We start from the raw sequence: 12,731 nt of genomic DNA, 5'->3' as shown, positions 1-12,731 counted from the left end.
CTCTCTCCCCTCAGTGGGTAGACGGGGCCAGCATTCAGTGCCCACACATGTTCCCAGTCTCATAATCATGTAGCTCTTTTCCTAATATACCATCTGTCTTTTATCATGTCACCTGGGGATTCGGCATATGGGAGAACTGAGTGACCAAGAGACCTATCTCCTATCCGACCCCATGCACATGCCCTCACACATACTATGTACTTTCCCATTACTGTAGAGACAGAGGGAATGTTCAATTGCAAAGCAGAAGTGACAAGGCACCCTGACTCTCTCAACTCACACCCAGTTCAGCTCTGCAATCACTCTTCCAAGAACAGAATGGTCACTTCCTATAAACTCTTGGTCACAAAGCATGCCTGACTGACAGGCCCTGCAGAAGTGTCTACAGAGAGGTCCCTGGAGCAAACAAGTGACTGATAGACTGAAGGGCCTAATTTTGGGCTACGGCAGGAGAAAACTGAATATCCTGGAGGTTGTTTGTTTGTTTTGTCTTGTTTTAAGACCAGGGAGGTTCCAGTATGGAAAGACAAATGCAAGAGATACTGAGAGCCAGGCTTCCCAGTGACAGAAGAGAGGTGGGTTCAAGGCTCTCTATGGTGCTGGGGAATTGGGGAATGTCAGTGTGAATCCATGATTTTGTTTTGGGTCTTGTGGGTTTTTGTTGTTGATTGTTGTAGGTGTGTGTGTGCCTGTGCTTTTGAGACAGGGTTTCTCTATATAACTGCCCTAGCTGTCCTGGAACTCACTTCATGGACCAGGCTGGCCTTAAACTCACAGAGATCCGCCTGCCTCTGCCTCCTGAGTGCTGGGATTAAAGGAGTGGGCCACCAGGCCCGGCTGAATTAATGGTTTTACTAGAGAAATACAGAAGTAGATATCCATGTGATATATATATATATATATATATATATATATATATATGCATACCCACACACATTTGTTCCACCCACTACAACACAGTACCACCAGAAATGAGCACTTAGCAGAAACTAAGAGGAGCCTAGAACTTGTGCTCAGAGACTTAAGGGGATACTTCAAATGTGCGGAGCTGCTTGAGGCTAGCTGGAATTGGAGTGAGGCTGTGGGCCAATGCTACTCTTGGCCACTCCGCCTAACTCTAGACAAGTTCCTCTGATGCCCTTCTCAAGCAGGGCTCCTATGCAAATGCAGCTGTCTCTATAGTCTGCCTTTAACAAGAAACCCTGTCACAGAGACCTGGCCGGACTCTCGGCCTCTGGTACCTGAACACCTACAACATAATCACACCCACCATCCCCAGGAGGTGACCTTGGCCTGCCTTCAGCAAGAATCCTTTCAGATCAGGCTGCCCATATGCCCCTCATCCAGGCTGCTTTCTGCTGCTTCTCCATCCACAGATTTCTGTTCCTGGGTTCCAAATTTCCACGCTACCTTGCTGCATGAGAGGTAAGCCAGTCTCTCTCCCATTGCAAAGCTCCCTGCCTGGTTCCTCTGCCTGTTGGGGTGTTCCTGAGGTAAATCTGTTTTTAACAAGGCCACTGGGTAAGCTTTTCTTTAGTAATATAAACATTCAAAAAAATAAACAAGGACAAGGGAAAGCTCTGAAACCACAGAGTTCGAAGACTGAACTCCACTGTGTTACCAGCTCATTTTACTACAAATGAAGAACCTGTACTCTGTTTTGTTTTAACCTAGGCTCTGGGGAGCTAGAGAGATGGCTTAGTGGTTAAGAGCACTACTTGCTCTTCCAGAGGTCCTGAGTTCAATTCCCAGCACCCACATGGTGGCTCACAACCATCTATACCCTCAATGGCCTCTTCTGGCCTGCAGGTGTTCATGAAAATAGAGTACTCATATACATAAAATAAATAGTCTTCAAAAAAATCCAGGCTCCATGTAGTGTTGGATATCATGTTGTGTGGAACAGGAAGGCTGGCCTCAAACTCAGAGATCACCTGCCTCTGCCTCCCAATGCTGAGATTAGAGGTGCCACACAGAGGCAAGCAGCCATGCTCTGGGATTCCTCAGCTTCCAGAACAACGAGCCAAATAAACTTCCATTATTAATACATTTCCCATTCTCACGTGAGAATAGGCAGGACCTTGTTGGAGGAGCAGGGCCTTGAAGTAGATGCCTAGAAGCATGACTTTGAACAGTACAGCTAGCCTGATCCTTTCCTCTCTCTGTTTACTGGTTGCCATACAATGAGCAATCATCTTATGCCATGACCTTCCATGACGTCTGCCTTACTACCAGCCTAAAGAAATGGGAAGCCAACCATGGACTGCAACTTCCAAGCCTGTGACTCAAAGTAAGTTTCCTCTCAGAAGTTGTGTATGGTGGGTATCTTGCAGCAATGATGAAAATGCTGGCACAGATAACTATCACCAAGAAGCTGGTGCATTACTGTGACTACCTGACCATATGGTCCTCAGCCACAGAAACTTGTTTGTGGGAGAAGTTTGGAGAAGCCTGACGATGAGAGGTAAAAGCTCTTGATTGCTTTAGGCAGAGCAGGAGCCTGAGAGCCAGAGAGGGAGCCTGGAAGGCCAGAAGGCTGACAGGAATGTGGAGAGTAACTGTGTGCTGACAAGCTTTCCAACAGGAATGAGAAGTCCACTGAGAATTGGATCCGAGGCCTTTTGTGTGAATTCTGGCAAAGAACTTGCTACAGTTTGTCTATGGTGAATTATGAGGGGCTGAAGCAGATGGTCTAATTAACCTTGTGGAAGGAATCCCCAGTCAGTCTGTGATGTGCCTACTGGTGGGTACTTTTAGATAAGTTTACAGTGGAAATTGTGATCAAAGAGCAAAAAAGAAAGATTTGGAAAAGACAGTTTAGACGCAAAAGGAGCTTACTGAGACTTATAGACAAGAGCATAACTGTAGAAAGGACTAGAGATGTTAGAAAGAAGCCAAGTACTTTGCACCAGGGCAATAACAAAGATGCTGTGAGGACACCTCAGAAGTTTGCCAGACCCCACACCCCAGCCCCAGGCTTAAGGATGTAAAGGCATCCATTCATTTGACTTTACCCTGAGAATAGGGCACTTCTGGGACTTTGACGTCCTCCCTATGAACCAAGCTTTGCACCTGACAAAGTCAGCACTTATAGGGTCTTTCACAGTCTTGGTTTTCGAAGGAAGGTCCAGGAGATCAGGTCAGGTGAGGTAGGGCCAGGCAGGCAGGCTTGAGTGATGTGTGAAACCGTGTGTATTAACTGACATTAAAAGGGAGATTCTGTGGTGTGGGAGAGACTGGTGGAGAATTTTTGTTTAGGAAAGCTACAAGAAATGAGTAGAGCCAGCTTAAGAATGAGGAGTGCAAAGAGCAAGATCACAATGGTGGGGCTCCAAGCCCTTTCAGGGGACCATCAGGACACCAGGTGCCTAGAGGTGACACACACTCTACAAAGTTTAATATCTCTCTACTAGTTTTCATTCTTGCTTTGATCCCAAGTCTTTAAAGACCCTTCAGGGACTTTCTATTAGCCACGAGATGAAGACTGTAACTAGCATATCCAATGATGGTTGGGCCTTAGTTTCCCCTTCCTATCTGGCCCCATCCAGCCACTTCAGGTTTCTGCAGGCTCCACAGTATCTTCTCTGAACCTCTGAACACACAGCTTCCCCTTCTGTCTAGCACGGCTTCACTCCCTCTCTCCTCTACACAGCTATCCTTTCACTGTATGCGTCACCCCCAAACCCTGACCAGCTGCTTGGAACAAAGTATGCCTCCCCTCCGGTCCTTACCACGGTTGTAATAAACCACTTCTTCTGATGAGTTGCTGATGAGCTCATTTTCTTCCAGATACAAACTTCTGCACATTCCAGGAACTTTAGCGATTTCTATTCACCCCCTATTCCCAGCCCCCATCACAATGCTGGGTATACAGCAGGAAATCAGTTATTTAGGTAAGTGATTCCTAAAGCCTGCACAACACAGGAATTACCTGTTCTATGAAAAGCCCATAGAACCCACTCATCTGTTCCTGGAGCCTGTTCAAAATGCTCAGCCTACAAGGTCAACTCAGACTCTTGCTCTCTTCATACATGATCCACAGCTCCTCAAAGGCACTGCAATTTATCAGCATGTGATGTTCCTCTTTATTATTATACATGTATGAGTAGTTTGCCTGCATGTACATCTGTGTACCATGTGTATGCCTGATACCTTTGGAAGCCAGAAGAGGGCACCAGATCCCATGAAACTCAAGTTGTAGTTGAGGGCTGCCATTGTCCTCTGGAATCACAGCCTGTGCCCTTAACCTCTGGGCCGTCTCTCCAGCCCCAATCGTAATGAATCTTTGTCACCTTCAATTTGTCTTCATATCTTTTTTTAATACTACTTTTCTCTAATTTCTTTTGAATCAAATTTAACAAGCAAAACCATCAGATTTTCCCTCTTTGGGTTAATTTTACTTTTATCTTAAGCTGAAACTTCAATCTGCTTATTTTCTTATTTTCTGGTAAATGCACTTGTGGAGTTAGTTTCTCCTGAGTCCTGTCTCTGCTTTACCCTGGAGGTGAGGGATGTGTAATATAGTTATTCATGTGTAAGCCACAAAATGGCTATAGTCACTCATTTATTCAGAGACAGAAAAATAGTTCTATTTTTTGAAACCGGGTCTAACTTTGTAGCCCTAACTAGCCTGGGGCTCAATATGATTGGTCTCATCATCACAGATATCCTTTTGCCTTTGGCCACTGAGTGGCAAGATTAAAGGTGTACCCCCCCTCACTGAGATAGTTTCTGAATCTCCTCTTTATTCCCAGAAACATATAGAAGGGACTCAAAGTCCTGTATAGGAATCATTAACTTCCCTTTCAAAGTTATATTACTAGGATATGGTACTGTGGTCTCAGATTCTCATTCATAAAATTGTTCAGGTTTTTGTTTTTGAAAATGGGTCTCATGACTGAAGAGGACCTTGAACCCCTGATGCAGCCTCTGCTTCCCAGAGCTGGAATCACAGGCAGACGTCACCATACCTGGCCTCTCCTCCCCATTTTTAGGAGAGGGGTCTATTTTTGAGACAAGATTTCACTGTGTAGGTCAGGCGAGCCTTGAACTCACAGCAATTCTCCTGCCTCTGCCTCTTAAATGCTGGAATTACAAGTGTGGTGCACCACTCCTGGCTAGGATTTACTTTTCTGAAACTTAAGATTTTTCTTTTTATCCTAACACAGGGCTAATTTTGTTGTGTTTATGTGGCAAAGACAATCTACATTTTGTTTATTAGGCACAAATTTCTGTCCATGTTTATTGGTTCATGTGTCACTGTTTAAATCCAGTTCTCAGCTGGAGACAATTTTGGCACCCAAGGGACATCTGGCAATACCCAGAGACATTTCTGATTATTGACGCAGGTGAGACCTGACAGAGTGGTCTAGCTCATGTCCTGCCTGACACTCTTACTCCTTTGAAAATTACTTGGTCACTGGGCTGCTGGGAGTCACAAGGAGATCTCTCTGTCTCTCCGGGAGATCTGTCTGTGTATGTGTGTTAGTTTACTTACTATAATCAGTCTTGGTAAGAATAATACAAGGGGGGCTGGAGAGATGGCTCAGTGGTTAAGAGCGCTGCCTGCTCTTCCAAAGGACCGGGGTTCTATTCCCAGCACCTGCATAGCAGCTCACAACTGTCTGTAACGGCAATTCCAAGGGATCTGACACCTTCACACTAATGCACATAAATTTTTTTTTTAATTACATTAAAAAAAGAACACAAGGCATAAAGTTTAACATTAGTAACTGATCCTGTGAGGGCCATGCAGTGCCCTCAGTACTTTTTACTGCCCAGAAGTTTGTCTTGTCTGGCAGTTGCTTCTAGTAGGGCTGAAATTTCCACCCCTTGCTCCTCATCTACTTGTCCGTCTTAGCTTTATGAGAGATTGAGCCATTCCAAACTGATGATGGTTCTTGATGTTCTCAGTTTACGCCACCTGGTTTTACGTTTCTCGATTCTTTGTTAAGAGTTTTCCTGTTTAGTCACCCTGTTTATGATGCGTGGTATGTTCCCTGTCCTCGCTGTCCTCAGTAGCCAACTGGTTATTTTTACACTACACCACCTAAAGTCAACAGTGACACTTTTATCCCGGTTGGTTTCCGTAACAACCCTGCATTATCAGTTACACATAAACATGTTTATAAGCCAGGTGTGCAGGTGCTCACCTGCAGTCCCAGCTACCCATGAAGCTGCTTCAGAAGGCTCCCGTGTGCCCAGGAGTGCAAGGTGCAAAACATGAAGGATGTGTGCTGTTTCCCAGAATCTACATGGTAGTTCACAATCATGTGTAACTGCCTCGAAGGGATCCAGTGCCCTCTTCTAACCTCCAGAGGCGCCAAACAGTATATGGTGCACACACATACATGCAGGCAAAAAAACACACACAAAATATCCACTAAAATGTACAAAGAGAGAACACTTTAAAAGTGGCCCAGCCCTTTAGTACCAGCAATCCGGGAGGCAGAGGCAGGCGGATCTCTGAGTTCAAGGCCAGCTTGGTCCAGGCCAGCCAAGGCTACACAGAGAACCCTGTCTTTGTGGGGGAGGGAGGCAGGGAAGGTCTGAATCAGGCTTTTCTCTTCCACATACACGCAGTCATGAACTAATCCCTAGCTCTAGGGCCATACAAATACAGACCACAGCTGGATTTTGTAGCCTGCTAACTCCTGGTCTCATTAAGTATATCTAAGCAAAGAGAAATCTCCTTCCCTCTTTTCTTTTCTTTCTTTTTTTTTTTAAAGACACTGTTTCCCTGTGTAGTCCCAGCTGTCCTCGAACACTCAAACTTCTCTTAACCCACCTAAAACGTTTACCGACTCAGGTGCTGATGCCTCAAGCCACTGCATAGACCCGAGCACCCTATGTTCCTCTCCTGCTGCCACAACCAACACAGGATAGCTTCCCCAGGCCTGACTTGCTATCCAAGTGAACCTGTTCAACCCTAATCCGGAAAAGCTGGGCATTCTAGGCAAGCTCAGTTCTAGTGTCTGCAGAGGGCAAAATCAGCACTAAAAGAGACAGACGTGACAGCAGAAGGCTGAAGACAGCACTCGAGATTGCTGGGCTGGCTCTTCCCTTCTGTCACCAGTCCTCCAGAAGAGCTGATGGTCCTTGCCCAAACTACACCTGCCTTTTCACATACCCGAAATACCAGACATTGGCAAAGGTCTGTCTTCAAAAGGACACCTTCTCCAGAGCTTTTTAGGGAATTAAGCACCTGGCACAAAGTCAAGGGAGTTTCATTGTGTAAGAAGTCTCAGGTGACTAGAGCTCAAAAATCACAAACAGCCCCTGTTCTCATTCCCTAGCTCAAGGATGATCAGTCAATAGGTAACTTACCTGAAGAAAAACATCTGCCAAGAAATCATTTTAGTTTTCAAACAAAGCTTGAGAAGGTGCCATTTAAAACTAATCCAAATGATCGGATATTAAATCCTATTAAAACAAAACCTGCGCCAGGCCCAGTGGCACACTTGCAACCCCCCACTCAGGAGGCTCAGCCATTGGGAGACTCAAGCAGAAGAATGGTTTGAGCTAAGCCTGGCTTACACAGAAAATAAACAGATAAAAATCCACAGAATCAACTTATAAACATAACAAAGTTCTAATAACAAAGACAGCACGTGTGTCAGTGTAAGGTGTGAGTGCTGGCACGCGTGCAACAGCAGCATGTGGAGGTCAGGGGGCAATCTTGAGGCACAGCGCTTGTCTTCTACTTTGTTTGCTGCTGCCTCTGCCAGGCCAGCTGGCCCGTGAGCGTCCAGGGGTTCTCGGCTCCCCGCCTTCCACAGGAGTGCAGGGACTTATACATGTGCTACATCAGGCTTTTCCTGGGTTCTGGGGATCTGAGCTTGGGCCAAGCAAACACATGTTATCTCCTTGGCCCTAAAAAAAGACATTTTACAGGTTTTATAATTTGTTTTGAGGCTAAGATGGTCTATCCTAGCTATTAAGTTCATTATCAGAGCTTTAAAACTATATGACTGTCTATTACTGGCATCAATTTAACTGAGACACAAAACTTGCACAATGTCCTTGTTATTAGATCAATGAAACTGTCCTGTGAGAGACAAGACAGCAGAGGTAATATGTGCTTAACGTGTACAAGGTCCCAGGTTCAATCTCTAGCACGAGGAAAATAGAGAGACCTTAACTCTTCCGAGCTAAGAACCTTTTCCCTAGGACAATCTTTCCGCCTTGGGTACTGCAGTGCTGTTCAGGGACACTGACAGGCCATTGTAGAAAGAGGCCCCAGCGGGCCCTTCTTCCAGCAGCTGCTGCATTTCCACACCAGATTCCCTGTCAGCCTAGCTAGTACATGTTGAGTGGATCAGAGGAAAGCCAGTTGTCAGATGAAAAACACAAAGTCAAAGCTAACTGCTCAAACGCCCTATACATCAGGCATAACCACAAGGTACTAAACCATACAAAAACAAACTGTGACACTTAACATTTTAAAATTAAATTTATTTCTTTATTGTGTGAGTGTACCATGCCACAGCCAGTGTAGAGGTTAAAGGGCAGCTTGAAGAAGTCAGTTCTCTTCTTCCACCATGTGGGATCTGGGATTAAACTCAGGTTGTCAGGCTTGGTGGCAAATGCCTTTCCTTACCCATCTCTCTGGCCCAACTTTAAAATTTTAAAATGAGAAACATTTATGTTAACATGCATAAAATTATATAATGCTAGATACAAAGTACTTCAGCAATTTATATATAAAATATATGCACACAAACTAGATTCAAAATTGGGCAAAGAATGTAAAGAAATTCCTCCAAAAAATATACAAATGTCAAATAAACCCATGAAAAGATGCTCCATATCATTAACCCCTAAAGAAATGCAATTAAAACCATAAAATGTCATCTCACACATGAAACTGACAATTAAAACAACATACAGAGCTGGTGCTAGATAGAAGTGTAGCTCTGTGGTTGAGTGCTTTGCACACTGTTCACAAAGCTCTGGACTCTTGCCACCGAACCACCAAACACCCACAAGACAGGATGCTGAGAATCTGGAAACCTGAAGCACTGCCACCGTGGAAAAACAGAATAATGGTTCTTGAAGATGTAACCAACACGATGTGGCGGTCCACTTCTGAGACTCTACCAAAAGCACGGACAGCAGTACCTCAGAAATCCACACACTCATGTTCATGGCCACATTATTCACAAGAGCCAAAGGTGGAAAGAACCCAGTGTCCAGCAATGGTGGATCAACAAAATACAGGGCATACATATAATGGAACTTTATTAGGCTTAAAAACATGGGAATGCTGACACAAGCTAAAGTGTGGATGAAATTTTGCTCAGTAAAATGAGCCACTCACAAAAAGGTGAATTATTCCAGTTATATGGGATACCTAAAATTGGCACCTTCACACACACAGAAAGTAAAGTGTGGTTGCTGGGAAGAAAAAGGCAGCCCCCAGCCCAGAGCTCAGTGTGTGGATGGTGGTGTGTAGGAAGAGAGAGCTCAGAAGTCTCAGGTCCATGGCTAACAAAAGGGAAGGTAAAAGTGAGGACTGAAAGAATGAGGTAGAGCTGGGTGAGGACCGGATAACATGGTGACTACAGAGGGAGCCCACCTTCCTCCTGTTGTCCTGAGCACGAGTACACAGAGTCACTTGGGTTTTCCTCTATTGGGGGGTGGAGGGGACCAAGTAACTTATACAGGCCTTTAGGATGACAGGACTGCCCTGAGCAGAAATTCCCTTACACACACAGAGCACTAACAATCCACACCAATCAGCTAACCCTCAGGAGGGAAGAAGGGCCTTGGAGCTGACTCTATCAATCTGGAGAAAGGCCCAAGACAATAAATCATCTGGCATCAGGATGTTTGAAGTCAGGGCTTTGTAAAGCAAGAGCTCTATCAATCAGCTACATCCCCTACCTAGTGGTTTTCAAGATTCTGCAAATGTTTTTCCTTACCCTGTCACCTCCCTGAAGATATTTGGAATGAGGAGCTGCTCCATCCTCTTCCCATGTCCTAAGAACCACAGAACATCAGAGAAACAGAAGTTGTCAACCACAGGCCAGCCACTACAATGAGTGCCTTCTGTGGATAATTCCCATAAACAATAGCTGAACAGCAGGGGCTGCAGCAGGCGAGGTACCTGGCATTCCCTCAGTGGTGTAACACACAGCAGCCTTTGTGGCCAGGCCTGTGTCTGCTTTGCACCAAATGAGCGTCCAGCACAGACTTTGTCATTCTACCAACCAACTTTTGGTATACACAGCATAATTCCACTTCAGACGAGATCTAAACAGAACTCAAGACTCTGGGATTCAGCACTGCTAGCTGTAAGACAGCCTAACCCACCAAAGGCTAAGGCTCCCTCTCTTATCTTTAACTACCCACTGTGAGGCCACACTCCTACATAAGGACATCAAGTGCTCCTGACTGAACCACTTTTAATTCCTTGTTACCTTGTCACCTCTGCCACCAAAAAGCCATGTCATGTAGAGGGGGGCCAGCACCTCCATTCATGCTCCTGCCAAAGATAGCTAAATGTACATGGGTTTCTGATGAGGACCTTTTACCCTGAGTATTAGAAACTGACAAAACCAAAAACTACCTGCAGTAGCTTCCAGGCGTGCCCCAGCTCTTCAAGAAGGCAGGCACTGAGAACAGAAGATGAGCAGGGCCAGCCTGGGGTATGTCCACAAAGCATTTGAGCTGTCACAGAAACCCACACCCTCAAAGGACTTGGAGGGCTCTGGTGAGCCTCTCACCACTCTGGCCCAATACGTTTTTATTTTATTTTATTTGAGACAGGATTTTTTTTTTTCCTCTGTGTAACCCCGACTATCTTGGAACTCACTCTCTAGACCAGGCTGGCCTTGAACCTCTGCCTCTTGAGGGCTGGGTTAGCATCCAGCTAGGTCGGACGATATTTTTTGACAGCTATTTCAATTGGGCTGGCACTCTTTTTGACCCTGGGAAAGTTACAGCGCCTGGATCCATACTTTGAACTTTGGCAAATTTCTTCTCAACAGTTCTAGAGAACTTGTTAAAATGTTCTCAAGACTAACAGTTCTCTTGTAACTGAATGTTACTCCTGTAATGACTTTGTTTCCACAATTAGCACTTTCCTAAAGTAGGGATGACACAAGACCACAGAAACGTAACTAAAAGTGAACTGGAGGCCTCGCAACCTGCTGCCCCCTGAGTAGCAGAGACCGTCAGGGAACGAGCTGGCTATCCATCTAACCATGCTTCCTCTATTCTAAAGCACAGGGAACACTTCTAAGGAGCCTCAACTCCCTGGTGACAAAGTTAGCCAGGAAAAAAAAAAAAAGTGACACAATGGTGGATCTGAGATTCAGCGCGCTGTGGCGATGGGATGCTCGGCCCAGGCCCCAGGCTGAGACGGTTCTGCCTGACCCCCGCAGCACCTGGACACCGCAGGAACAACAAAGTGCGCTGGGCAAAGCGTTCCCGCCTCGGTCAGACCCTTCCTTGGGAGTGTTTAGAGAAAGCTCGTTTTTCTAGGGCCGTGACAGGAGGCCTGCTTAGGGGGCGGGTTCTTCCATCCTTTCGCGGAAAGCACCCGCGTCTAAACAAACAAACAAACAACCCCAGCCACCGCTGGAAGAGGCCGACACCCATGTCTCAGCTATCCAGAATCCCAGGCGTGCGCTCCAACTCGGCCCTCGCGGTCCCCGCTCCCGGTGGCGAGGCGGGACCTCACCGCGCAGGCCGCGGCCGCCGAGCCGGCGAGCTCCGCTCCGGGCTGCCCCGCCGCCTCCCTCGGTCGGAACACCCCGGGCGGGCACAGCGGGCCAGGCGCTCCCGAAGGAACGAGTCCCGGCGGGCCGCGGACGCGGCGCGACACGCTGTCACCGGCCGCGCACTCCCGCGGGGAGCCCCACGCCGGCTCGGGCCGACCCTCAGGACCGCCGGCCCCGCCGCCATCTTCCTGCCGCGCCGCCCCCCGGCCCTCGGCCCGCCGCGCGCCCCCGCCGGCCCGCGCGCCCCCGCCACCCGCGAGCCGCGCTCCGTGAGCGACGGTTAGGCGCGCGCCTCGAGCGGGGCCCAGCGCGGAGGCCCCGCCGCCTTCCAGAAATTTCCGCGCCCCTGAACCCGCACAGGGAAACAAGCCGGGCGCGTCCCCGCGCCGCGGCCGTAGCGCCCCCCTCCCCCACCGGCGCTCCCCTCCCCCGCCCCCGCCCCCGCCCGGGGCGCGGGTCAAGTGCGGCCCCGGGCACCGCCCGCCAGACCTCCCGCCCGGCCCGCGGCGGAAGAGGCAGCGGCGGAGGCGGCGGCAGCGGCGGCCTCGGCCGGTGTGATTGATAGGGACGGCGGCGGCGAGAGCGGCGGCGGCGGCGGCGGAGCGGTTGAGTGACAGCTTACCTGGGTGCCAATCTTCATCACACTGACAAGCGGCTGCAGCAATCGGGACCCGCAGTGCCGCGCCCGCGTCCAACCGTCACGCCGACGCCGGGCCACGCGACACAGCCTCGCTCAATGGGAGGAGGGCGACGCCGACGCGCGCCGCATCAATATTCACCGCGGGGGCGGGGCCTGCCGGACCCGGGCCCCGCCCCCGCCCAGCGCGGCGGCGGGCACGGGGCGGGGCGGCGGCGGGCGGGGGCGAGCCAGGGGGCGGGAAGCGTCCAGGATGGGCGGGGCGGAGGCAGGTCCCGCCCCGCCGCGCGCTCTCAGCGTGGCTCCACCCAGCGGCCCCGCCCCCAGAGGCCGAGCTTACCATCTCATGGACTATGCGGAGAGGGCGT

The 12,731-nt window shown here is 48.6% G+C and overlaps 1 protein-coding gene across 7 annotated transcripts in view; it reads right to left on the bottom strand.

The window, feature by feature from the left end:
* Pknox1 (PBX/knotted 1 homeobox 1) overlaps positions 1–12,502 on the bottom strand; it is a 43,156-nt gene extending 30,654 nt beyond the window's left edge. For 6 of the 7 annotated variants that reach the window (XM_021645146.2, XM_060369228.1, XM_021645149.2 and 3 more), the window contains exon 1: positions 12,349–12,502. The gene's annotated coding sequence lies outside the window, so the exon portion shown is untranslated. The remainder of the gene's footprint in view (positions 1–12,348) is intronic. The other variant, XM_021645147.2, reaches the window with a different exon arrangement.
* Positions 12,503–12,731: the final 229 nt, after the last annotated feature.

Source organism: Meriones unguiculatus, chromosome 16 (assembly GCF_030254825.1).
Source record: "Meriones unguiculatus strain TT.TT164.6M chromosome 16, Bangor_MerUng_6.1, whole genome shotgun sequence".
In the NCBI taxonomy this organism is placed as follows: Eukaryota; Metazoa; Chordata; class Mammalia; order Rodentia; family Muridae; genus Meriones; species Meriones unguiculatus.
This window is presented reverse-complemented; position numbering and strand designations above follow the sequence as displayed.